The sequence below is a fragment of the Haemaphysalis longicornis genome, unplaced genomic scaffold, assembly GCF_048455015.1.
Source record: "Haemaphysalis longicornis isolate Haplotype H1 unplaced genomic scaffold, Haemaphysalis longicornis Haplotype H1 scaffold_7, whole genome shotgun sequence".
In the NCBI taxonomy this organism is placed as follows: domain Eukaryota; kingdom Metazoa; phylum Arthropoda; class Arachnida; order Ixodida; family Ixodidae; genus Haemaphysalis; species Haemaphysalis longicornis.
In genome coordinates, this window is record NW_027526422.1 from 191885913 (window position 1) to 191913715 (window position 27803).

Sequence of the window (27803 nt, forward strand, 5' to 3'; positions counted from 1 at the left end):
CGACAATAATGGCTGTCTTCCTCTTGAAACACGTGGGCAGTCTGTCGAGCCGCGATCTTCAGACTCCTCCGTTTTGAATGTAATGCATAGTCAGAGAGGCGAGAGGTGGTTGCTTTCGTTCGACGAATGTATTCCGTGACGCGTGTATTTGGAGGTGCGGGTAAAGACACCAATATGCACATAGGTGACTTCTTGAGTATTCACTTTGACACTGCTGTCTCTTGGCCTTGTATACGGAAAGCCTTAGCTTCATACCTTCTCGATAACGGAATGTTTAGGCTCGTCTTTGATGAACCAAACGGGAGAGAGCATGCGCACTTTCTCGACAATACCGTAGAGAGTGGGAGACCACTTAAATGTAATTGTACATGTGGATGTGGCATTTCTTAATAGGCGATGGTGGTAATTCCTCTTCTCACTCACGTCATTTCTTTCTGCGTCTCGGAGTAAGGTATCACAACCATTTGGTCAAAAAAAAAAATTACCTACCCCCCCCCCCCCCCCCCCGTCAATAAACTTAGACGCGCACAAAAAATTCCCGGCCCATCTACACTAACGTGAAACCTGGTGACGGGAGAAGCATTCAGTGTATAAGTGTATTCTTTGCGGCTTGGCGTTTTTGCCAACGGAAATGAAACCATGGGGACGGGGGGAGGTAGACACCTTTGCTGTAAAAGTCTCTGGTCTTTGAAGCACGAAGCTCCTTTGCGCGAGACGTAAACGAGCGGCCTGGTGTTTTCTCAGTCCGCATTACGTACTAGCGCGGGCGTAAAGGACTTTCCCGGTGTTTTATTACCGTGCCAAGTCGAGACGAACGACGATTGCTACGGCGACGATGGCAACAACGACAGGAGACGCCAACAGCCCTGCCCCGAAGGGGCATCGCCCCTAATAGAAAGGAAGACGCAGTGATGGTCATGCGACTTTAGAGCAACTCTATTCTTCAGCCACAACTTCACAAAGAGCACAACAACCCATTTTCTTTAGATAAACATGAGCATCTGACGCGGTGTTGTATGACGCGAATGGGGAGAAAGAGAGGATGTGTTTTCAGCCTATATCCACAACTATGACCTTGACGATATCATAAAATAAGTCGACGAAATAACACTGCGCGTTTGGTTAAAACACACAGCTTTTTGCATCGTTGTTTCTCAGTGAGCATCCCTTCAACAAACGTCAACTTTAAGAAAAGCCAACCACCGTTAGTGTACGCACTTATAGGTAACTTCAAAATTTGAAGTGAACGCAGCTACCCTAGATACACGCTTGTGCAGCAAAGTGGGCAGTTATGACACCTGTACTGAATATAGTTAACCGGTTTGTCATCTTGATGCGTAAAAATGGGAATTTTCAAATCGTGTTAGCGAAAACGAGTTTAAAGAATTTAGCTCCAGGTTTCTCATCTTTATCTCTATAAGGCTTCTCATCTCTATCTCATGCATCTACAAGAACGACTGAATTTCGCTCCCATTTTAAAGTGTAGTTTGGCGAGTGTAAATCCTTCTGGCGTTTCGGCGTGGTAGTCTCCAGATCCACAAGCATCCGCGTGAAAGAAACCGTTTTGCCTTTCGGGGAACAGACTCTAGCGTATATGCGCTGACAAGAGAAGTACACTGCCCACGATCCCTTGTGCCTGTTGCACCCAGACTTACAGAAACAAGAGAAACAAGGCCATCGATAGCCGGGTAGCTTTTATAAATAGGAATGACGATCTTGCCGAGAGAACAAAACAATGAAAGCTAACAGTAAAGGACATCAAGTAGAGCATAGTCATATAATGAGATGCATAGAATTCCCAGAAAGTAATAAGAATCGCAAAATCTGTTTACGTTCTCACTAATACGCGTTATTTCAAGATGCGGATGGAAGTATATACAAGTTGCGCCACCCAAGTCTGACACTGCTGATTTACAGTGCGCCCGTTTTTGCACGAATACCGGGCTCTCCGTTTTGCTACAGTCCACCTTTGTTGTCGGATTCGTACTACTGTGGCCCAGTGCGCCACATACACTTCTTCCGCTCCCTAACAGAGCATAACGCTCCCAGGTTAGTATTTTGAGTGTACAAACGGAATTGAATATTTGCGAGTCCTAATGAAAGTAGAATAGACAAGCATACAGTTTATATTTTGACAATTGTTTGTCGAAATTGCAAAAAAACCTGTCATGACAGAATAAGCAATTAAGAGGCGACTAAGATTAAAGGGAGCATTGCCAGCGTTGAGCGTTGGAGTATTTCCACTTTTAACGCGAATGCCTTCAGTGCCGCTTTGTGCGCAAAATCGTCATTGTTCATCTGGCACTTACTGCTTGTTGTAGAAATCGCTGCAAGTGCAAAAAATAAATAAAAACAATTGATTTTTTATGAATACTAAATTATGTCTTTAGAGAAGGAGCCGAGGGCGCTACTGCTTCCCGTATCCAGCACAGGAACAGAAATTAGCGTAGCGCGGACCGCGTCACAGGTGACCTCGTCACTACTCGAGTAGAACAGGTGTTGCCGCTCCACTGAGACATGTGATTCCGGGGAAGAAAAGTTGACTTCAAGCTTAACCCGAAGGCCTGTCGCTGTAATTGGTCGTAAAAGACGAATAAACGACACAATCGGACTGAAATGTTTCTAGCGTGAGTTGAATGCTGATTTTGTGGCGTAGCAATTGTCCGGGAAGCTCATGGGAACACAAGTGATACTCACCGCGCTTGGTACGTGCTATATTGACCAGTGATTGCATCTGGCGGTCGTATTGTACTCAGTGCAAAGGAAGAAGTTTGGGAGTGACGAAGGGTGCGGAGCTCAAAAATGGAGGTTGTTAGGTGCTAAAGGTGCCAAACTTGAAGCAGCACATCCAATTCTGGGGAGGCTCATGTGATTCCTGTGACATGTAAATCGGTCATTGGACATGTTGCAGTTTATACTCGTTTCCAATAGAATGGCAAAACCTGACCACAGTATGTGAGGCAACCTATTTCGAGGCGTCAAATTCACCGTTTAACACTGTTCGGCGAATCAAATTCAAAGTTAGTTCAGCGCTCCTAAGTATCCCGTCTTTTTGACAGTATGCCAGCTGCACTGTCTTTGCCCTGATCATGTTCAAACAACAAGCCAAGATAGCCCCTTTAGGGCATCAAATTAGCGGCCGTATATAGGGTTTTTAATTTATATCTCGAAATCTTTTTCTATGTTGTGAAGAATCATTCCAAAACTAATATTCAAGAAATAATTTGACATAGGAACACCATACATATGCTGCTTGTTTTAAAATTGGCACTTTGTGTTTAATTCTTTTTTCCTACAACGTATTATAAAGACACCGCACCCAATATTATATACTGAGTAAGAGAAACTGTATTAAATAATAATTTATCATCCCAGAATTTAATAGAGTATGCCTGGCACTAACCAAAGTGCTTTGCAGCTGATTGTTTTTCAAACTTTGTCGCTGTACATGTTTCAATGTACGTATCAACATGGCGACCAACATACTTTCAGAACTAAAATTTTAAGGTAAGAAAGCAAAACTTTAGACGGTTAGGAAGTGAAAGTAAAAATGCCGCGACATCGCGTCGGCCTTTCATTACCGTCACCGTTCACACAGATCTCACATGCCTGCAACTGATTACTTTCACCAATTCGACTCAATGTGCAAATAAGAAATTACATCGTCGGCAACAAACCGTTTTGTTCTTATTGCTAACAAGGTAGTTTTATTACAGCTCGTACTAGCAGTCGGTGCAAGACAAACGCGGACGCTGTGGTCCTCTTTAGATTAAAAAAGGAGAATGTGACAACCCTTTTGCTGGCGCGCTAAGTGTTAGGAACTCTCAGGGTTACCGCCATCAATTCTCCGCCACTAAATCAATATTTCTTTACTGTTTGCAAGGGCACAAATGTCACTCGGGACATCTTGTGGTAGAGGAGCCAAGTAGGGCCCCATTCACGCGAAGTACGCCCTTACGGACCCGTCAGCCCAGCCCTATACTGAGCCCCGGCCGACGAGCCTTCCTAGAAGCACCCTGAACCTGTACCAACCGGCGTCTGCAAAGCCACGCACCGGAATTTGGACAACTTACCACAGGCCCCAAAAAGGACGCATGCCACCATGACGTCGCAGCCACAGCAGACTCAAGCTTTGTAAACGTATACCACGTACTGGCCCACAATGCCCCTAAAGCCAGCCTCGTTCCATGTTGACGCCTTCGAGGACTTCGAGGATTGGATGGGTCAGTACGGGCTTGTGGCTCTGCACAACGGTTCGTCTGAAGACCACTTTCGCCAGAATGTATGCTTCTCTTTGGAGGGAACGTGTGGTAGCTGGTTGGTCAACCACGAAGCGGCTTTCACGTCATGTCAGTCCTTAGATTTTTTGCCAACCGATTCCGACGTGATAGACCCGAAGGTCTCTTAAAGACCAGAATCCAGGCACAGAACAGAAGCGTTACCTGCTTTGTTAAAGATTTTTTCCGGTTGAGTGGTAGAGCCGATCCGCAGGCCACTGAGGAAAGTAAGGTGCGCGCCCTGACGCGCACCTCCACCCCCCTGACGTGAGTGTTGATGAGTTTGTGACGGAGGCCACAAAAGTAGAACAAGCACGGGTAGCGAGGAGTGACCACCAACACCGTTTTGTGGCCACCCCCACCATCTCTACATGTACCACTTCACAGCTTGACCTGAACAGCTCTGATCAAGAACAGCCTACGATAGGCTGTCCGCGAAGTACTCCGGGAGGAGCTACAAAGGCTGTTCCCGGCCCATGAACGAGCAGCCTCAGTATCGCGTGCCCTGGCTATCCTAGAATATCTGTACTGTCTCTCACCAATGTAACGTTCACCTTTATGATACCCTCCCAGGAGGGCCTTTAGGGTTATTGTGAAATAAATAACTAAAATAAAATGCCACATCAGATAACCTAAAAGTGCGTGATCTCTTTCTTCCTGCTGTAATAATGAGAGTGGCCAGGCAAGTTAAATGTAAAAATACTTCTATAACGGTTGGGACGCCTCATCCTGAGTAACCGGATCCGAACGTGATTTCTTTGACCACTGTAATACATATGTTTATTGCTGGAGGTGGGGGGGCGGAATTTCTTTTAAAAAATTTGTCTGTATTTCCTCGCTTTGCTGCAAGTGTCGTCCAAATACGCTGGACCCCTGCAGCAATGCCTCGTAATAACATCTCCTCTGTCCCCAGCTAACCCATTATTCCGCTCCCCTAGCGTCTAATTTTTCGTATAAGGAACGCTATGCAGGTTCAGTGAATGCAATTGTCCCGTGTTAGCACTGCCAGTGAAACATCTTTAGGAATTTGTTGTTACTTTTTGGCGTATTTGGAAAGCCGCTTTCATAGAAGGGAACAGTAAACACGCCTATTGTTTTTATATTTATGCTATTTGCTGTGGTTTCATTTATTGTAATTGCATAAATATGTGTTCTCTTAAATAAATCATCAATTAAAAGTAAGCGCTCTCTGTGTGTGCGTACTTTCCGTCGATCGCTTATGGCGGCACTATTAACTCAACAAATATTCAGACAGTCTTCATGACTGATTATTAGCCGTATTGCCCATGCACTACGCAATTTTTGTCAGCCATGGTACTGACGCCACTTGCAGGTTACCGACCCTGCCGTAACGCAAAATATATCTTGAATGGTAGTCTACATAAACATCAACGTGTATTCCTCTCGAATTCCTTTCAGAGCGTGGAGATAATGAGTGCGAGTAAAATAGCCCGTAAAGTCAGGAACGATGGCCACGATTAAATACATCTCACAGTGGGGAACCAGATATCCGATATCTTTCGATGTGCAAAGCGAAAGCAACATCTTCGCATTGGTTGCTTCAAGAAAGTTAATCTAAATGTAAATAAATTATGCAGTTTGTGCTGTCCTAGTACACTGTGCGAGCTTTCAATTGAGCCCGTTCTGCCATATGTAGCGATGCCACCAAAAGTAATTGAAACACGGTCTAGAAACTTTACAGGAATTTCTCCTTTAAAATACTGTCTGGCTGCACTGGTGTGCGTTCAAAGGAGTCTTTTCAACAGAAAAGGACTCCTGTAGACCAGCAATGGCTGTCGTAAGTCCAGATATGCAAATATTTTGTGTTATTCCCAAGTATTTGTTCCAGAACCTTATGACGGCACTTGTATATATTGTGTGAACAAAATAAAAATGACCTAATGGGTTCAGGCAAAATCGATTCATTAAATCGTACACAGTAGCCGTCGGCTATAAACACCAATCTAATTTATTTGCGACAACAACAACTATGGAGTACACATAATATCATTTCAGAAAGTACTTCACACAGGTAAAGATATGTCATTTTGGAATTACTTAAACAGAGAAAGGACGTAAAATTGCAGCTGCAGCACCACCCCATTTCCGAAGAGGCGGCATATCAAGCGAAGGGATGGGCTTCTTCAGCTCAGACGACTGTGCCCTAGTGATTCATTTTTCTGCTGTGGGTCTTCTGTAGCAGGCCCTGCTGATTGTTCAGTGCTTGCCGATATAACCTCAACAGCAATTTTAGAAGTGGGCCCCTTTCTTTCTGTTTTATTTCGCTTTCTTAAGCCGTTGGAGTCGTGCTCGGAAGGTCGTTTCCACCAGCCATGCTCACTCCTGCAGTAGTTACTGCTGTCTCATTCCCACCAGGGGACGTGCTCGAGTTCGCATTTTCCACAGTGAGGGGCGCACCTTCGGATGTTCCTGCTGTTTCTCCTGCGCTTGTCGACGTGCTTACAAATGCATCTGTACTGGCTGTTGCGTTTTCAGAAGTCGCTGCTGATGCATTCCCACTTGTTGACGTGCTCATAAATACATCTGTACTGGCTGTTTCTCCGTTTTCAGAAGTTTCTGCTGACGCATTCCCGCTTGTCGAACTGCTTATAAATGCATCTGTAGTGGCTGTTGTTGCGTTTTCAGAAGTTTCTGCTGACGCGTTCCCGCTCGACGACGTGCTTTCTACGGGGTTCCCATCTAGTGTGGTCTGTGCATTAGTTGTGGCTTCTGATTCTCCCCCGCTGATTGATGTGCTCTCAGCAGTACTTCCGCCATCCGTCGTTCCTGCTTCAGACGTACCCATCCCACCTTCGGCAGAGTTAGCCGATGACGAAATAGTGATACTGTCTTCAGTTGTCACTGGGTCCTGAGAAGGTGTGTCTCCTCCCGAGCTCTGCTGCGAAGTAGCTGCAGTTGATGCCCCACCGGAGCCAGTGCCGGGATTTTGATTTTCACACAAAGCAGCGAAGTTCCCATTGCGTACATAGCAGATTTCAGAATCCGTAAAGATAATCTGCAACATAACCGAACGACGTATGTAAAGAATAGCTACACGCGCGACTTCTTATTTTTTCGTGTACTTGATTAGCTTAGACATTTTTTTCAGAGAACCGCCTATTTTTCCTCTTTTTTTTGATGAGTTAAGGTATTTGCCACCAACAATTTCAATGATGGCAACCTTTTTACACATGAGAAGGCAGTGCTTCAAAGAAACATCGTTTAGCACTTTATTTCCCTACCAAACGGAGTAGATATTTAACTACGAAATGCCAAATTTCTGGTGTCAGTGTATTCGGACGAGTACAAACAGCCCCATCTGTACCATAAAGAAAGTTTAAAAAATTGGCGTAGCTTGCAATAATCGTGCAAGGCTCGTGCAAGGCTCGAGAAACAGCAGAGCTGGTGGCCTTTCTCCCATCGTCGGAGACCCTGCTGTTGCACCTCACAATTAATTCTGAACTTGCTATGGACCTTCGGCTACTCACAGTTGGGACAGCCAAGGTTCAATTAATAGAGGCAACAACACTCGTCCTGTTGCCTGTATTCGTCATTTCTCGCTTATGCACGCGGTTAGTAGCATTTAAACTGCAAATAGCCAGTCAGCACGGCACAATCTTTCTGCGCGAATCCGTTTTACAATGCTTGGTTAATTCCAGCAAGACGCGCACGCACATGGAATGGCCGCTGGTAAGTTTCAGCTTCTGTTTTTTCCCTTTATATACGATAATTAGGTCTGCATTTCCCTTTGCAAGTTCTTGTAATCGCAGTGCTTATTAGTTCTCTTGTAGTCAGTAGTGGTGCGAAGATGGTGGTAGCAATATTGACAACCCTAAATATGCTGTTTCTTGCTCTTCTCATGTATATCTTGGATCCGATTTTCAAGCTGTGTATATTAATTTCTTCACAAAATCCTTATATTTGCCAGAGCTGTCAAATGTTTGGTTAGGCTATGCATTTTTTTGCAAAACCATAAATGTAAGAACAATTCTCTCCGCTTATTCACGAAGTAACTTTTCTTAAGGGAAGCTGACGTGGTAATTTTGTTAACAGCCTTTCAGTAGTTGCTTATCGAGACAAATTTCATTCCAATTCCATTGTATCATTTTTTGCTTATTTATTCAAAGAAATCATCACTGACAGTCCGAGGGGTACATTATCTTCGGGCGCCTCCGTCGGAAATAATGGCCGACGTTTTGCTGAAATTGGTGCAGGATTTAAAGCTTGGGACATGTTTATATGTTTTCCTCGGTCTCCCGATAATACAACTAAACAGTAAATTGTTTAGAAAACCTAAAGCACTTCGTTTGCAAGTATCTTACAAATTTAAAATGTTTTTATGGGAGAAAACCGCTTATTTGTTAAATTGGCCAAAGTTAAAAGAGGTAGAAGCATGCCATCTCATTTGTGAAAATAACGTTCATAAGGAATAGAGTATTTTGCTTGACGGAGCTTGTCAAGTCAACAATTGGCGACGAAAAGACCAAATTCAGTTGTGAGTAGAGAGTAATATAAAATTGGTTGTTTTTACCCGAAAGCAACCTGGAGGCGATCTTTGCCTCAAAGGACGTTCGAAGCGGGTTGGCGCAGCTGAAAAAGAACAAAACGGTTACGCTAAAATGGCTGCCTTGACTTTTGAAGCAATTTCGAGAAAGTAAGTAGGCGCCTCAAACACCATTTAACCTCATCAATATTTCGGGCTGCCCCCCTACTCCCGAAAAAAAAGTAAGTGAGAAGCAACAGTCGCGCCCGCAAGCCTATGACAGGTTTAAAGACAATATAAAATAAATAAACCGGGCTGGAGGCCATTTTTGTAAGAAAATACAATTCGCAGGGTAAAAAATACCCTGCACATTAGCACCAGACACCCGCAAATATGTTTGATACTGCAAAAAGTGGCATAGGGTTCCTGCCTGTGCAGAAGCAGAAGAATGTCGCAAAGAAAATTCTACGGACCAAGCTGTATGTAAGGAAAAAAAACCTTGCGTCCCGTTGGTTCAGCGCTCTTTCACACGACTGATAATCTACTATAGCAGCTCATCTCGTAATCTTTGAATTGTCATTAACGCAAATCGTTTGACGAAATATACACCACACCACCCTCAGAGACAAGTTCTACAAAGTGAAAATACCTACATTTTGCCACAACCCTAGTATAACATTTTCTTATTGACTTGGGTGATAAAAAAATGTCATGGGCACATTTGTCAACTACATCAAAATCAAGGTGGTGTTCTGCAGTGTGTATTCTTGTTTGAAGTCTTTGTTTGTATAGCTGAAGCTTATACGCAACTAGCTTCCAACTTTTACCGAAGCTCAAAAGGTCATTTTTACCAACAGAAAGCGTTATTTTTTGCAGGCATTACTAATGTAGTGTTAATTTTGCTTTTTTCTTTTCGTGCGTTTGTCCTGTCAGCGGTACTCAAAACGTTGAAAATACACGTTTATTTTCATTCGCGTTGCGGTAATTTAAGACAATTTCAAACAACCTGTAGCATATCTTGCGCTCCCGAGATGAAATAATGAAAGGGTGTGCATGGCGCACCTGTTTGTTCCGCGGATATTAGTGGTGGTTGATTTGTCTTCTGCGTGAATATTGATAACCTACTTATTTAAAAATGAGAAGAAGACTTCGAAGCACAGAACGATATGAGCTTAGAAGCGGAGTTGTGGCACCGCGTTTAAATGATGAAGTACATCGCTGAAGTAGACTTCATGAGCACTAAAGTTAACTGCATGCGAATAACGGAAGCGGTACTGTGAAGCCAAAAAAAACCTTTCTTGACAAAATGACTTGTATGAACAACCTCTAGCCATACGCTGCCCACACTAACATTGTTAAGGAGTGGGATATCATGAATAGCTCATCACTTTGGCATGGTAACCCACTTCTCGTTGCAGATCTGACTGCAACTATTAGGGCTTTCAATACCATTAATTATCCTATGGGTAAGGGTTTCATTCGGAGTCAATGTACAAAACTAACAGAATGCGGAATTGCGCTCGTCCTTTTGCTGCTGTTATAGCAATATTCTTTTTCAGGAGAAAGATCACCAGACCATTAATAATATGGTACACATATGTTCATATTCGGTGTACAGGGTAATGGAATAATGGCGGCCTCCTCCTTAGACTACTGGAGTGACTTGTCATTCGCTCCTCTTTTAAGACAGCACTGAACTCAGCGCCGAAGTGTTACCTGCTTTTTGAAAACTCTATCGTCTGTTACAATTAAATACGCCCATTTGAATTCCTGTAAAAAAAAAGACTTCACCTAACGTTACGTCTAGGATGCAAAAACGAAGGAAGAGAATTAATCTTTTTGAACCGAAGTGCTCACCTGCGACCAGTGCCATGGTCAACAGCAGAAGCAGCGGAAACTGCGATACCATTGCGAAAATTAGCCGGCTCGGGACAATCTGACACAGATTAACCTAACTGGTTAGAAAGAGCATTGGTAGAACTGTCTCTGCTGTGCTTTATATCCAAAACTACGCGCAAACAACATCCGCTGCTTGCATCCTACGCTTATCATCTCGCGGGCTCTGTCGAGGACGCATGTTTTTACCTACCATAAAAAACGGCGCACCGTCGCTTCTAAAACTCCGCTAAAAATACGGGCAAGTAGAGAAAGTTGTAAAGATTTCGCGGGAAAGCAAACAGTGCTGCAATACCTAGAAATATAGTTCCGGCTGCTGTAAGCACAACAGCTGCACGTCCGTGTAGGCGCAAAAGAGAAAAACAAGGCAGGGCACCCAAAGGCTATAGAAATCGGGGCTGATCCTGTGAACAGGCAAAAACTTCTTAAAACAATATTTTATTTTTTTCGCTGAGCAGAACTGTCATTACGAACCATGCTCGAACTGTCATGGCACGCGAAATTCGGAAAGAGGCCCCAAAGGCACCTGAGTGAAGGGTCAAATCGCATAGGTTTTTTTCGTCACATGTGCGGAGTGTTTAACATGACCCTGTTATTCGTGCCTGAAAATTATTAATTTCATGAACTGGTTGACTCTTTGGCGCAACACGTAGTCAGCTAAAGTCAAAAGTTGCCATCCCAAAATACATGACCGCGTTAGCCACGAATCACGTTTACTGGGAATCGCGCTTTATATACGTACAGGAAACTTGGTAGCGGAGCTTGAACGCATATTTTTAGTTCGTGGCAGGCTAATAAGAAAGCGCACCAAAACGCGGCACAGCCACAGCAAAGCCCCGATTAGTTCATGTTTGTATGGGCATGCTGGAAATCTTTAAGCATGCATTTCTTTCTGCTCACCAGAACCTCAGTCCTGCTTGGCCCTTACTTTTGAAACATTACGCCAGAAACGTACATATTGGCTATCGAAGAAATTCATGGAGGCTGTTCAGACCACTTACATGCGGGATTGCGAAGCCTTGCATATTTCCATTTTTAATTTTTTTTTTCAGTTAATAGGGGGTATGGCATGTTGAGCGATCTTCTATTGCGACCGTGGCTTCGTCAATAGATGGGTATATGACTGGCGTGTTCTCTTTGCTTTCTAAAGGTTGTGTGGTGGTGGAGGCTAGTGGTGGTGATAGGTGCAGTGGGCAGTGGGGTATTTTTGTTTCTTGCTTACATCTTTTCCTGTGACGAACTTGCGTGAGTGGCAAGATTTCACTTCGGGCGCTTATCTGCACGCTTCCGAATTCATGGCAGTAAATACTGCGCAGACACACACAAAACAAAGTCAATGGTGCTATTGTCTTTTTTTACCAACGTCGATAATTTGTTCGACTCCATCGTTTTCGTCTTTGTGTTACGATGACAAGAAACCTGGACTATTGTCTGTTTATTACAATCGTCGTTAGTTCGTTCGACTCCGCCATTTTATTTTTTGTGTTACGATGGCAAGAAGCCTTGTCAATTGGTCTCTTCAGCAATACGTATGCGCTATTCAGGTACACGTTCTGTTCCACCTTTGTAATTAGGATGCCCAAATTACTGATGCATGCGTCCCGTGATGTGGCTGTTTTTTGGTATCCGTTCGGATTGGATTGTTTAAAAGCGATGCTTGGTCTAGCTTATCGCAGAATCGTAAACAGACCGCACTGCATAAAAACCAACTTTACTCTGTGGGAGGGCACACAATAATGATGATTATGATGATGAGGAGGATGACGATGACAACGACGATTATAGTAATGATGATGAAGATGCAAGATAGAAAGCTTCCCCAGGTGGAAATCATACAGGGGTTCTCCTCGCGTTATAAAGCTGACGTCTATACGATTGCGGCGTCATCACATTGTTTTTTCAAAAGCAGAGCTGCTTAGGCCGGCACAAATGTGTCCGGCATAGGCAGAAAACCCCGAGCGCATGTGAGCGCGGGCCTCGCGGCGACCGGCCGGTGTCATTCAGGCTTGCGCGTGGGCCTACGCACATGAGGAGCTCCAGCCTTGGTCACCGTCGCGTGTAGCGACCGACGCTCCACTGGTCCTCCCCAGCGAAGACGTTGACGACAATCATGTCAAGAAGTGGAAGCCCAAGGAGGCGACGACAGGCCAGAAAAGGATTTGCCCGACGCGGCTCTGCTATCCGAAGACGATGACAAAAGGTATAACGGGACCGAACAAAACACTGTACATACTTTAATATTATTTGCTTTTCAGTGCCGTCCAAACCGGTTTTTCACTGCTGGGGTCCGGCTGCTCCCTCTCTCCTGGGACACGGTGTTACTCTGGGGTGCAGTAGGTCGACCCCCAGCTCTGGTGGTTCTCAAGCCTTGCACTACTAGTGCAAGCTGCGCCAATTTTTCGCCATTATTCCTTAGAATTTCAACATCTCTCTTAAAACATGTCGTCACGGCTAAAGGTAGAAAATTGATCATACTCGCAACACATCCATATATTTCGTCTAGACGTGAAAGGTAACATGGTGTTTGTGCACACAAGATTGTGTGTAAAATGCGGAAAAATATGTGTAACATTATCGTGAAATTATATATTAACAATTGTGGTGCGGCCAATATATGAGGTGAAATGTATATAAACTATGCTGTCGGGTTGGGCGCACGGGGTCTTCAAGCTGCGTTGTTTGCAGCCTTCTTCCACAGCATCCTCTATTTACTGTACCGCAGCAAGAGAGAAATAAAGTTGAATTTCATTTCATTTTATTCCTTCCTTTGTAGTGTAGCTTAGTAAAAGATTATCTAAGACAGTCATGCTGTCAAATGGCCTGGCGATTACGATTTTCCTTAATTCAATATTGAGGCGCAAGTGTTTAGCTGTTTTGAATGCAGAAAATATGTTAAGGCAAAGAATTTTAGACGGGCATATTTGTATGGTTACAAAAAAACTTTTATTTCCAGTGGCTGACGAAGCAAATGCACCGGTTTTCTCGGTCATTGTGCAGACCTCACTCGGGGTTGGGGCGTCGACGGTGCTGAGCCTCCACTCTGGCAGCTCGTTTAGCTGCAGCGGCAGGCGAAGCGCACGACCGGTTGCCCCACTCGCAGTTCAGCATTCACTCGATGGCCGCAGTGCGCTGAACAGCACTCACTCGTGGGTTCTCTCGACTGCAGCTATGGTGAGCCTGTGCGTCGGCAGTGCGAAGTGCATCTCAGGAAGGGACCGCTAGCTGTGTCTTAGCACATCACACATCATCCTCACGTGCACGCCCTCCGGACGTTTTCGCCCACCTTCGCGCAGTCCAGCGCCTCGTGCGGGCATAGCATACTTCACCTTCGCCCACGCACACTTTCGCAGAAGCGTCTCCCGCCACGGCGGCGAACCGGCCTCTACTCACAATTTCGGGTCCCTCTCCCCCTTTGCTTTCTATCACCATCCCGACTTACCATCGTTCGCTTGACGAAACCGACGGGGACGCGCCTCAGCCCACGGACGGACGCCAAAGGGTGCGCCGTAAAAACCTTTTTGCACCGAAATTCGTAGCCTTTCTTTGTTTGCAAATATTTCTCACAAAGCAGGCTCTAACCAGAAACATTTTCCTAAGATTATCACGAATTTCAAAAAGTGCGCTTAACGCCTGCATTGTGGCCTAACTTCTAGTAAATCGTGCTGAGCTCAGGTACACCACAAAAATTCCGAATTTGTCACACAAAGGTGTTCTTATATCTTAGCAGACATTATTGCCCCGCGAACTAGTAGACCGGGCCACCACTTCAGCTACGCTTACACGCGGTGCTTCTCCCGGTAGCCCGCTCTTGCATTACAGGGACATCACCTTTCACTACCGCCTCCTCCACCGCCAGTACGCTCCACGACATCCCCAATTCACCCTAGACGCAGCTCACTGCCTGCGCCTCCTCCACATCCACACCTTCCATCACCGCTCTCAGCGCATTCACAGCCACCCACACCTTTATGACTCCCCAACAAGCCTCGCGTGTGGGGCCCTCGACACGCACTACAATTCTTTCTGCGAGTGCCTACCAGACCCCTTTCTCCCATTCCTTTCCCCTCCCTCTGGGAGCAGGCGCTGTTCGACCCGGAGGCATCGAGTCAAGACTTGGTGACTACCCGGGTCCTGGCGGTCGCGGCGGCCCTCAGAACCGCCCTCTACCCCTCACCTGATCCCTGACTATCAATAGAGTTGTTTTTATCTCTTATTTCCCGGGAGTCACACAGGTGCTTTTCACCACTCCACAAGATAATTTTCCGTCAAGTCACGTTTGAAGATATTCTTCTTCCTTAAATATCGCCCTGCATACCCGTAGCGTAACAAAGCCTATCTGGTGAATGTTGTCGAAGAAGTCGTTGTTCGAGTTGCATTTGACTGTATTTTTCTCTTAATTAGAGTCCACAATGCTCATTATCATGATCATTAGCCTATTTAGTTCTACTGCAGGACGAAGGCCTCTCCTCTTTACCTTCACCCGCTCCTGTCCTGCGCGCCCCTAACCAAATGTTTCCCTCGGAGTTTTCTTATTTCGTAACTGCCTTGATTCAATGGCCTTCCCCATCTTCGGGTCCCGGCTCTCGGTATCCACTCTGTATGTTTCCCTTGTTGTCCACTTCTCGTAATTTTGTCTCCCTGAATGACCACACAAATTTCATTTCTTCTAATGTTTCACTACAAGATCTTCCACTCGTGTTTGCTCCCTGATCCCGGATGCGAGGTTACGGTCCTCAAGTGTTACCCTCTTCACTATTCGCCCCAAGGCTCGTTGCACCGTCCTAAATTTACCTACCAGTTGTCTAGAATGATGGGGCTGTAGTTTTTAACATCTCTGTTTTTACACTTCTTGTTAACGAAACTAGGATGGCGTTTTTCTTCCAGGCTACGGGTACTTTTAGAGTGCTTAAGCATTCTGAGAATAGGTTAGCAAATTTTTGCAGTAAAGTATCTCCACCCTTTCTAAAAGGTTCATGATTGTGATGTCCTCGCCTGCAGCTTGTGCTTTTTACATGCCCTTGAGGGCCTTTCCTAATTCATTTTTGGTTTCGATCATTCCGCGCCCGCCAGGAAAGCGTGAGTGACCGTTGCCACGCAGTGCTTTAGTGATGCCTCTTGTTTTATCCACTTCTTGCTCAAGTCACGTAAGCCGCACGAACATCTACTTTCAAATCGTGTCTAGCGACTTCATCGCGTGTTCCAACAAACAGATTTCAGCCGTTGTTGGGTAGCGCGCTAAAAAGCGCTCAGTTCACGGATATTTATGTAATTGAGAAGCGCCGCAAAGTAACTGTCACAAAACTGGATTCATGCATGCTTATCTCGTTCACGGACGACAGCCCTGGCCGGTATTATTTGCGAACTTGCTCAGCCTGTCCTCGCTCTCAGACCATGTAAGACACTAAATATGATACCGGCCAAACAACCACAATTTTGTTAGGAGAATACCAAAGCGCCAAGCTATATACATCCGCGACAAGCAACGCTCGCGATTATAAGGCTGCCAAGTAGTATCTGGTTCAGTATAAAAAAGCGCGTGCAACGTTTCTTTGATTATTTTGGCTTGCAGAATATGCCAGGTATAGAGTGCTTCCTGGTCCGGAATTAACCACCGCCCCGGATACATAAGAAGCTAAAGTGGATAGGTGCAATCATGCTAGCAAGGCTCTTGCGGGCACAAACAGCACTCCTTCATGAAAGAAGGATCTAGCCACTTTGGTGCAGTAGTTGGCCCCCACCTCCCATGGTTGGCCAACGTAACCGTCCCCCCCCCCATCAGCTGTGGAGCACGTGACCACGGCGGCGGTCATGCGAGCGATTGAGCAGAGGGTCCTAAGGATCTTTAGGTCCACACAAGCCTTCCCGCGAACATAAACTTCGCAACGTTAACTTTGCCCGCGAACTCCGTCGTTTGAGGGAAGCTTAGTTGTGCTACTAGAGGAGCTTTCTGACATTAAGCCGGAAATCATAGGGCTTTGTCAGGTTATATTACTTAAAAAAGTTCCCGCTACTCAACTCCTCGGGGAGTTGAATATCGCGCATATTTTATGCGGCCGAGGATCTCACGAAAAGAATGAACACAGGGTTGGATTTTTAATCCACAGAGAAATAGCAAGAAACGTAGAGACGTTTTTCAGTATTAACTTAATTGTCGGACTTGGTTTAATCAAGGTGAAAACGTACAACACGTTCAAAATATACACCGTAAGCACCGACAGCTAGCTACGCTGAAGATGCGGTAGATATTTTCTACGTTAACGTCGAGTCAGGAATCAGTAAGGGAGCAAAGCAACTTACTATGAGATGGAGACTTTAACGCAAACTTAGGTGAAAAAAAGGAGAAAAATCTTTAGTGGCAATCTTTTCAATAGGTGCTCGCTATTATCGAGGAGATACACTGGTCGTATTTGCGGAAAATATACCATGATAATAATGGGAATATCCTTACGCAAACGAAAAAGTAGGAAATAGACATGCAAAACTTCCACCAGGAGAACAACTCCCGAAATTGCATTCATTTGAAGTGACAACCCAGTTCATGACGTGGCTGTGCTAGGCATGATTTGGAGTAGTGACCATAGCATGGTAAGTTGGAAAATAAGCTTAAATCTTCAAAGAAAACAGGCGAAAGTAGGAAACCCAACATGGATTCAGTCAGAGCCACGACGCAGGAGTTTGAAGTAACCCTTCAAAATAAATTCGCGCTCCTGACCAATCACAAAGAAGGCAACGTTGACGCGCTAAATGACAACTGAACAGCAGCAATCACACACTCTGCCGCATCTCTCGGAGAAGCAGCATGCAGGTAACATAATGCCAAACCAATGTAGAGAACAAAGCAATGTTTTGGGAAATGTAAGCACACTATCTTACCAAGTACGGTAGATAAAACTGACTTATGAAAGCTGTCAAAATTGATTAGTAATAATAAAACGAACGACATTTCAGTGTACAACTTGACAGTGATCGAGGAAACGCTGTAAACAGGAGGGAGCTTGAAGCAAAGAAGAAAAAGCTGGCTATTGGCATAGACAAAATGTACGCACTTAGACTCTAGCTGGATAATACGAGCAATATAGACGAAAAGAAAACATGTATCAGAGTCATTCCACACAGGACTATAAGCCAGAGACGTTGAACCAGTCAAAACTACTGAACTTACAAGCGTAGCTTGTGATTTCTCGCTAGCGACAAAATGACCGTCTGATTTTATTATTTTCATTTTTCAACAAAGTATCAATAAATGCTCGTATAAAACATAGATATATAAAAAGCGTCAAGCTTTATGTAATGCCGATTTCAGTTAATTGTCCTGAAATGTTCCTAGAAACTGTGACTTCACAAAAAGCGCAACGTTGAAGAAGCAATCTTTTCTACGCAAAAAGGGAGCCAACATCAATCGACGTGTAGATTCCACGAGCCTGAACACGGGTGCTTGCGTTTATTACGGTGGCGAGTTTTATAGTGACAATCTATTCTGGAAAGGACAGACGCAAAAAAGAATTGATATTGTATTCCTGAAATTTTTCACCATTTTATTGCGCTTTCATTGTATGCCACAATCCATTATTTTGTTTTAAATGTAAAAAAAATTGAAACATAATTCGCTCATATACGATGTCGCGAATTGAGCGGTACCCTATAATCAAGCTAAGGCTTTTGTACAATTCTTTTATATCACAACATGTCCGCAGCTTTCATCGTCGTGAGGCGTACGTAACACTCCTGTGTTAGGGTAAAATTTTGATACATAACTTCTATAAAGCCGCAGTGTTCTATTGCGTTCATTCCTACCGTCATAAATTCCGTCCTCAGCTGTTTTCCCATTTATTGGATGCGAAATGTTTATTGCACCTATACCACACCACCAATTTCGATAAATTATATTTTTATTTGTTTCTTGTCCTCTAGTTTTAGCCCGTACGAGAGCGTACAAAGTGAACCAAAATTTCACGCAGAGCTTGATTCATGTCTTTTGCAGAATGACAAAACAAGTGTATAACACATTAGACTCTCTCCGACCGAGTGAGCTCGCCGCTATAATGCCGGTGCGCTTGTAAACTGCTGGGGTGGGGAGCTACCTTCATATCAATTTAAAAACCAGCACAGCCCTCTAAAGTATTCCGTATTTGTCTTCATTTCACTAGCATGTGCTAGCGTTATTACTATATCTTGAGATTTTCATCCTTAGAGTTGCGATGCCCGTGCTGAATAGTATTTCTAAAAAAATCTGATTCTAAAAGATCTAAATTTCTAAAAAGATCTGATTCTATTTCTAAAAAAATCCTTTTATTCAAACTGTGACTTCCACAACGCAAACTGAGATGTTGCCGCTGATATTTCAAATGTTTTTGCCCTGGTGCGCAGTAGGGGTAAACAGGGAAGGCAGAGCGCACATCCTGTTTTCTCAAAACAGACACGCAAGTAGATAGGTTGTGCCGTGATAGCCACAGCGTTATTCAAGGTATCCACATTCAACGTAAAGCGCCTGCACCTGCTGTGTTCTATCGTTGTGTCTGCGTCACGCGCAGGCTGGTGCAGGCGTGTCGCACGTTTTAAGTGCGGAGCATTTTAAGGTCCCGACTTGCCGCCGTAGCTCGTTTGCTGCCACGCTTCCTAGCCACCGTTGCACCGAGGTGGCGTAGCCGACCCTAAGAGACCTGCGCTGCGTAGCGGCGTAATGGGCCCAAACAGAGCCTTCGAAAAGATACCAGCTTGTCCGTCCATTCAGCCTTCCGGGCAAGAGTTAGTGTTAACTTCTATAAGGGGTTTATATGGACATTAACATTCGAAACTCCTGCACCACTTGCATTTGTGATACACCTCCCCATTATTTAGCTCAAATAAAGCTGAAGGTACATTTCAGGCATAGGTAGACTGAGGTACATTTTAGGTACATTTGAAAAAGGAACAGGGCTCGCTAGAATTTTAAATTGCATTGGACAACTGTCTGTCTAATTCTTCAAGAGATTAGCGAGATAGGAAGGGGAAGATCGAGAGGAGAGGTAGCAATGAGGGAATGGCACCAGAGCCCCTCTTGCAGATAAATCAATGCTCCGCACTTCTGACCGCTTTCACGCTGAGTGGAACTGCTTAATTTTTTTTTCTGTGCGCGCACGCACAACAGCCGCACGGGCAGCAGGATGCCACATGCACAAAATAAGCGAATAACAATATCCTTTTTATAGTTTTGTTGTTTCGCTCGAAATTTTGCAGACCTCACCTGTGCTACGTTATGGAACACAAACATATGCAGGAAGTGACAGCGCTGTTCGTCCGAAAATTCGCAAATGAAATATTTTAATCCAGCGTGAACTTGAGTGCTAAAAACGGAGCAATCATCCCCGGCGTTTACATGCAAAGCAAAACGTCAAATTCAATATTTTTTCATACGTTGAAGACTTATCTTTGTCGAGTTCGTTTTGTTGTAAATTCGAAAGTTTGCCCTGCGGCATAATATATGCAGGCGCTTACAGAAACACGAACAAGTTACCTTCGTGTGTAAAGTTCAGGAATTGTCGGTGACACGGTCTATGCACACAGCGTTGCAGGTCAGGAGGGCGGCCAGGGTGGAGACCGGTTGCACGAAGGTGCCGCAAGCGAACTTGATGCAATCCCTGGCAGGCCCAGAGCAGGTGCTGCACATTCACGTCCCCAATGGCAGTGGCGCAGATTGGACAGGTGGATCCGTATGGGCCGCGGCATTGCGATGACCAGGATGCAGTCACGGCGGCTTAAGGGCCACCCCAACGCGTAATCTCCGCAGCGCAACCTCATCTCGGCGAGTTAAGTCACCAGGGAGGTTTGAACCACACGGTTGTATGAGTGCTTTGCCAGGCACAGAGCGTATGGGGCACCCATTCGATGCGTATCCGCAGCGCCGTGCTTCTTGCCAAGCGAGGAATCGCATCTGAGAAGGATGTCGATTGTGCCACGCGACGAATGTCATGTATGGCTTGTGTAGAGTCAGTCCGGATGATTAGTCGTGAGTACGGCCTCGCCCTGCCAAAAGGCAGAAATTAGACCTGTCCATCATGTATTCCAGAAAATTCAGTTAAATACACGGGTGGCAGTGGATTGGCGGCATACGAACAGGTTTGGTCAACCTCCGGAACTAGCCGGAAGTCTTCACGCGAAAATCCACAGTTTCATTCGCGCGAGGGGGACGATTATTCGTTGGAAGATATATTCCTGGGGCTATATATTGTCACGAAGACAAGGACGATGCAGTTGTGTTGAATGAGAAACACGTTTATTGGAGCGAACTTGTGCTCCCCTAACAACTCAAAAGAATACAGAGGCGGCGAAGCAGCGGTCAACAAAGTGACTTGCACAGGCGAGTGTCGTCGAATCGAATGCTCCGGCGTCCGCACTGCAGGCTTTTTAAGAGCGAATGCTCTTTATTGGCGGTGAGCGCGAACACAGGCGGCGCTGCGAAGCGCGCATCTGTGACGTCAGCTTAGGGATTCTCGCATTTGTCGTCTGCTTCATTCAGTATCGCTCTCCCTGCTGTTTCTTTGCGCTCGGTCAACGTCTGATGCTTGTCCGCACCAGAATTGGCGTGTGGGTAACTTTTTATCATAATAATAGGCTTAAAATCGCATACACTAGCTCATGGTGTCAATTAAAGTATAGTTTTGGATACCGCTACGAGAGAAACATTGCCGGCGCCACCCCATTCCTTGCGAAGCCGGTCCTGTGCGGAGCGCGCGAAGAGTCGGAGCTAGGCGTCAGCTTCTCATGTAAGCATTCGAACAAAAGGAACAGTCAGCTGCTAATAACCGACAACAGCGAAAATGGAAGACCAAAACAAATTCTAGGCCTTCAGGGCTGTCGACTTTGGCAGAAGGCATCACGATTCCCGGTAATCAAAAGTAAGGTAAAACAGTTTTTGCCACCTTGCCGAACGCTCGAGCGCGTTTTGTCACATCACTTTACGTTGTCAACGCATGAAAGTTTGCCGACATGCACTATAGACTGCAAAAACTGTAGGTTGAGTTCCAAATAACCCAGTGTGTATATACGCGCGTGCTGATTCTATACCAGGCATCTAACCAGTATCGAGGTTTATTGAGCAAAACGAGTCACGTCTTCGTTAAATTTATAGTAACATATATATGTTTGTTAAGACCTGGAGGGATATTTCGGAACATTTTGCACAGCCATATCTTCCCGATATTCAGATATGCGTTATAGGAAAACTGCACTTAAGAGGAGGAGGAGGAGTAAGAGGAGGAGGGGAAAACTTTGTTTAACAATTAAATTGATCTGGTTGGTGGGCCGGGTCCTCACTCCAGGACAAGAGAGTAAAAGCAATTTTCTTCAAATCATAGAACGCCATCCCGAGTAGAATAGGATTTGTTAAGGGTTGAAAAGCAATAAAGAGCTACTTGGAATTCTTCTTCGGTTTCGAGTCTTGTAATATATGCAGGTATACTATTTATTACGTTAGTTAGCGAGTATATCGTGCCTTCAACACCGTAGTCATGTCATCATTGTTCGAGTTGAGAGTCAGTTCGTTATGATAACGATATAATTACGACAGAAATTCGGAGCACAAAAGCCGCCTTCGAGTACTGTGGACCACGTTGTTTAGGGCGCGATCGCGGTGGCGTAGCACCAACCTTCTCATTGTATTTGCAGGTGAATAAACAAAGCACGCTGCGGATATGCACCTTCTTGCACGCAGCCGTGATGAAAGCCAATTTGTGAAGAAGGGAATGTATGCCATACAAAATGAAGGAAATATCCACACGACCTTTGTGAGGCTCCCAAACATCCCGAAATCTCCTAATAAAAAGTTGGTGACAGCGCAGAAAAATTATTGCGTTGGGCAGAAAAAAAAAAGCAAGAAACATTAATCCGATACAAGTCAACAACGAAAGAAACAGAAAAAAGCCGCTTTATTGCCTTTTGTGCGATGAGCGTGTAGAGCCTCTGCTTGGTACGTAGTATTAGACTGTTGAGTCTTCATAGGAGCATCTCAAAAATACTGCAGGGAAGCCTACGCATTTTGAATACTTATCGAGAAGCTCTGATCGCTGATCCTCGCGAATAAGCAAGAAAGGACGAGTTACACACGATCTTCTGACCGATACTCTGAAGAGAGTTGTTCTCTATCTCTTCGTGTGTTGCAAACTTGTGGGAGATACAGCTTCAAATTATTCAGATGCATCAGCAGCTGGCAAAATAACTGAGTCGCTAGAAATACGCTTTTTAACGCACTACAGCAACGAAGCGGGCGATTTCTAGCCCAGGCACTGTTGCCCCTCACAAGCGGAGTGTAGCAGACGACAGCGGCGCGAATCCCTAAGGCGACGTCAGAGCCAGGGGGCGCCACTCAAACATCTCACCGCCAATAAGCGACCCCAAACCATCCACCGCCGGCGTCGGCGGCGGCGTCCGCAGTGCTCTTTAAAGAAAATAAAGAAAAAACAGCATCCGGCGCCAGGTTTCGATCCGAGGACTTTGCGGGCCGCAGCGCGACGCGCTACCGACCAAGCCACAGACGCGACGGTGACATCAGTGTTAGACGCGCCTTATATCTTTAACGCATTCAAACTACGTCGTCAGCGGCGTGCGTTGGCGACTCAGCGGCGTTATAGCGGCTTGATAACTGCGTGGTGTACACGTGATACTACAAACCCGATGGAAGAGATGGAAGAGAAGGCGGCGAGGGGGTGGGCTGCGGGGGCCGAGCGCAAGCGCCGCAAGCGGGCCGACAACCGTGCATTCGCACTTTCACATTCTCCCCCTCGGGGAAATGTGGGGGAATTTTTATCTTTCGGCGCGCGTGGTTCTGGAACAGTCGATTCGCATCGAGAACATTGTAGATGCAAGAAGATTATTCTGGGCTGTTCACGTTAGATCGGAATGCTCTCCCTATCACGACAGATAACACATGCGGCACAGAAAGAAACAATGGAACACGCGCTTCCCTTGGCGCAGAGATAACACAGACCGGCGCAGCCGGGCGGTAAAAGCAAAACACAAATAAACAAACCCAATGTATGGTTCGCGGCATTACCCCCCCTCTAAGAGTGCATCGACCCGATTCTAACATAAGCGACAGTCCGAAAATAAAAATAAAATTCGTTATCGACCGTAGAAAGGTTTTAAGCGAACCACGTGGACGACTTCGGGCCGCGAGCGTCGTCGTGATGTTCCGGAATCACCATCGGGGATCACCTCGTAGGTAAGTTGGCCGACACGTCGTAGAATCTGGTAGGGTCCGAAATACCGTCGCAGGAGCTTCTCACTGAGTCCGCGTCGTCGGATGGGAGTCCAAACCCACACACGATCCCCTGGTTGGAACTCGGCGTCTCGGCGTCGCAGGTTGTAGCGGTCCGCATCCACCAGCTGCTGGTCCGTTATACGAACTCGAGCGAGCTGGCGGGCCTCCTCCGCACGTTGAAGATATCCGTGGACGTCGGCGTTGAGGTCGTCGTCTTCTACATGCGGAAGCATGGCGTCGAGCATCGTAGTCGGTCTTCTATGGGGAGACAAGCTCGAACGGCGTCAGCTGCGTCGTCTCCTGGATAGCCGTGTTGTACGCAAAGGTGACATACGGGAGCACTTCGTCCCAAGTCTTATGTTCAACGTCAACGTACATTGACAGCAATCTGCGATTGTCTTGTTCAGACGTTCTGTTAGTCCGTTCGTTTGGGGGTGGTACGCCGTCGTTCTTCGGTGATCCGTGTTGCTGTAGCGTAATACTCCTTGCATCAGCTCCGCAGTAAATGCCGTTCCGCGGTCGGTGATTAGGACTTCCGGGGCTCCATGTCGCAGCACAACTTGGCTTATAAAGAACTTTGCCACTTCTTGTGCAGTCCCCTCGGAAGAGCGGCGGTCTCTGCGTAGCGCGTCATGTAGTCTGTCACTACGACAATCCACTTGTTCTGTGATCGTGACGTACGGAACGGGCCTAAAAGGTCCATTCCAATCTGTTGAAATGGTCTCGAAGGGACGGCGATCGGTTGCAGAAGTCCGGCGGGTCTTGTCGGCGGCGTTTTTCGTCGCTGGCAGTCACGGCAGCTCCGGACGTAGTGGGTGACGTCAGAGGTAAGGCCGGACCAGTAGTACCTCGACTTGATTTTTCCAATAGTGCGGGCTGTGCCGAGATGTCCGGAAGACGGGTCGTCGTGGCACGCTTCCAAAATTTCGTCACGAAGGTCCGCGGGGATGACGAGAAGGTAATTCGCTCTTGTTCCGGGGCTGAAATTCTTCTTCACGAGGACGGAGTTTCTGAGGCTGAATGCTGTTAAGCTGCGTTTGAAGGTCCTAGGAACGGCAACGTTGCATCCCTCGAGGTACTCGATTATGACGCGTAAGTCGGGGTCGGCACGCTGCTAGGCGGCTAGGTCGCTCTCCGTCACGATCCCGAAGAACGCGCTGTCTTCATCAGCGTCTTGTGGTGGTGGGTCGACGGGGGCGCGGGACAGGCAGTCGGCGTCGGAGTGTTTCCTGCCGGATTTATAAACGACTGTAACGTCGAACTCCTGCAGGCGCAAGCTCCACCGCCCAAGACGGCCAGAGGGGTCCTTCAAATTGGCGAGCCAACACAGCGCATGGTGGTCTGTTACAACCTTGAATGGTCTTCCATACACGTATGGGCGAAATTTTGAAATCGCCCATATAATAGCCAGGCACTCTTTCTCAGAGGCAGAATAGTTTTTCTCCTCCTTCGACAGACCACGGCTGGCATAGGCGATTACCCTTTCGCAGCCGCTTTGCTTTTGGACAAGGACGGCACCCAAGCCTATATCACTGGCGTCCGTGTGCATTTCCGTTTCGGCATTTTCGTCGAAATGAGCGAGCACGGGCGGGCTTTGCAGGCGTTTTTGCAGCTCGCAGAATGCTTTTTCTTGGTCGTTTTCCCAGCTGAAAGGGGTGCTATCTTTCGTCAAGCGCGTGAGTGGCTCTGCAATGCGTGCGAAGTTTGCGACGAAGCGCCGGTAGTATGCACACAGCCCGAGAAATCTTCACACGCCCTTCTCGTCTTTCGGCCTTGGGAAGTTCGCAATGGCTGATGTTTTTACCGGGTCAGGTAGGACTCCCGCGGCGTTGACGACGTGGCCCAAGAACTTGAGTTCCCCGTATGCGAAACGGCACTTTTCAGGCTTCAGCGTCAACCCCGACGTACGAATGGCCTCGAGTACGGACTCGAACCTTGCAAGGTGTTCGTCGAAAGTCCGGGCGAATACCACTACGTCGTCGAGGTATACGAGGCAGGTGTGCCACTTAAGGCCAGCTAGCACAGTGTCCATGACTCTTTGAAACGTCGCTGGTGCTGTGCACAGCCCAAACGGCATCACCTTGAACTCGTATAGGCCATCTGGGCTTATAAATGCAGTCTTCTCTCGGTCTCTCTCGTCCACTTCAATTTGCCAGTAGCCGGTCTTCAGGTCCATCGATGAGAAGTACTTCGCGTGGCAGAGGTGGTCGAGGGCGTCGTCGATTCGGGGGAGGGGGTACACGTCCTTTTTCGTGATTTTCTTCAGTCGCCGGTAGTCAACACAAAACCTTAATGTGCCGTATTTTTTCTTTACGAGTACGACGGGCGCAGCCCAGGGGCTTTTCGATGGCTGTATAATGTCATCGCTGAGCATGTCGTCGACTTGAGTCCCGATGGCTTCCCGTTCGTGTGAAGAGACGCGGTACGGTGACTGTCGGGTAGGTCGTGCTCCATCTTCGGTTATTATTCGGTGCTTCGCTAGAGGGGTCTGACGTAGTTTTGCGCTCGACGAAAAACATTCGTTATAGCGACGCAGCAAAGCCAATAATTTGTTCCGTTGTTCTTGCGGTAGCGCCGGATTCACGTCGAAGGGCTGCGGGAGCTTGAAGGTTTCGACGGGTGTGCGTTCAAAGTCGGCGACCGCGATCACGTCACTTGCTTCTTGCGCTTCTTCGAGGAATGCAATTGCCGCGTCTTTGTTTAAATGCTGGTACTCCTCGGTAAAATTAGTAACCAAAATGTGGGATTGGTGTTCCTTGAAGCGCGCAATTCCTCTTGCGACCGACACACCACGGTCGAGAAGCACCCTTTGATCAGTGTCTACGATAGCGTCGACGTCAGGAGCAGCATCTTCACAGTAGACTGCGACCATCAAGCTTGCGCGGGGTGGCAGGGTGACATGATCATCGGCAATCCTTACAGCAGCCCGTCATTCGGGGTTCGGTTCCGGCGTCATGGAGTGATTGGGGGAAAAAGTTATTGCCTTGGTCTGCAGATCGATTATTGCACCGTTGTCCATCAAAAAGTCCATTCCAAGAATTACGTCGCGGGAGCAGTTAGGCAGAATGACGAACGCCGCAGGGTACGTTGTGTCGTCTATGGTGACGCGCGATGTGCACGTTCCACTTGGCGTCACGAGGTGGCCTCCTGCTGTGCGTATGTGCGGACCGTCCCATCTGGCCATAACTTTCTTCAGTTTAGACGGAAATGGTCCGCTCATTACCGAATAGTCAGCTCCCGTGTCTACGAGGGCGACTACGTCAAAGCCGTCGATGGACACCTTGACGCCAGATGCAGTCTTCCTCGAGTTCCGGGTTCGTCGGGGCGTCGTATCTCTGCTTGTACGTGTTGACGGTCGGGCAGTGTGCATCGTCGTTGTCGTCATCTTCTCAGCGGACGTATCGGTCAGGTCGGGTACGCGTCACGCCGTGTAGCTGTCGTCGTGTTCAGGAGTCTCGTCAGGGTTAGGTCGGGTCGTCGGGATGAGGGCATGTTGTGAATCACTGTCTTCAGCGCGTCCTTGCGTCGTTGGAGGGTTTCTAGTTTTTCGCCGTAGAGCAACTTCACCTCCAGAAGTTGCCGCCTTTCGTTTCCCCCGCGTGGGCTGGGGGACCTTCCACGGGCGAAGTCAGCGTTGCTACGGCGGTTCGGCGATTGGTAGGGGTAGGGCGACGGCGAACGGTTGAAACGCGCTGGGCCACGGCTGGTTTCAGATAGATACTCGTCTATCTCACGTGGTCGTTGGCCAGGGAGAGGGCGAGGTGCGTCGATGGAGAAACCACGCAGTCGGAGTCTTTTGTATGGGCAGCGACGGTAAATGTGGTCGGCCTCTCCGCAGTGGTAGCACAGAGGACGGTTATCGGGAGTTCGCCATACGTCCGTCTTCCTCGGCGTCTGGTTTCGGGCTACCGGG

General features: G+C 46.8%; 1 long non-coding RNA gene across 1 annotated transcript; it reads right to left on the reverse strand.

The window, feature by feature from the left end:
- Positions 1-6228: 6228 nt before the first annotated feature.
- On the reverse strand, positions 6229-10841 carry LOC144147350 (uncharacterized). The gene is made up of 3 exons (XR_013317899.1): positions 10618-10841; positions 8809-8867; positions 6229-7293 (listed from the first exon to the last, which is right to left on the reverse strand). It is a non-coding gene; the product is annotated as an uncharacterized LOC144147350 (long non-coding RNA).
- Between the last annotated feature and the right edge of the window lie 16962 nt (positions 10842-27803).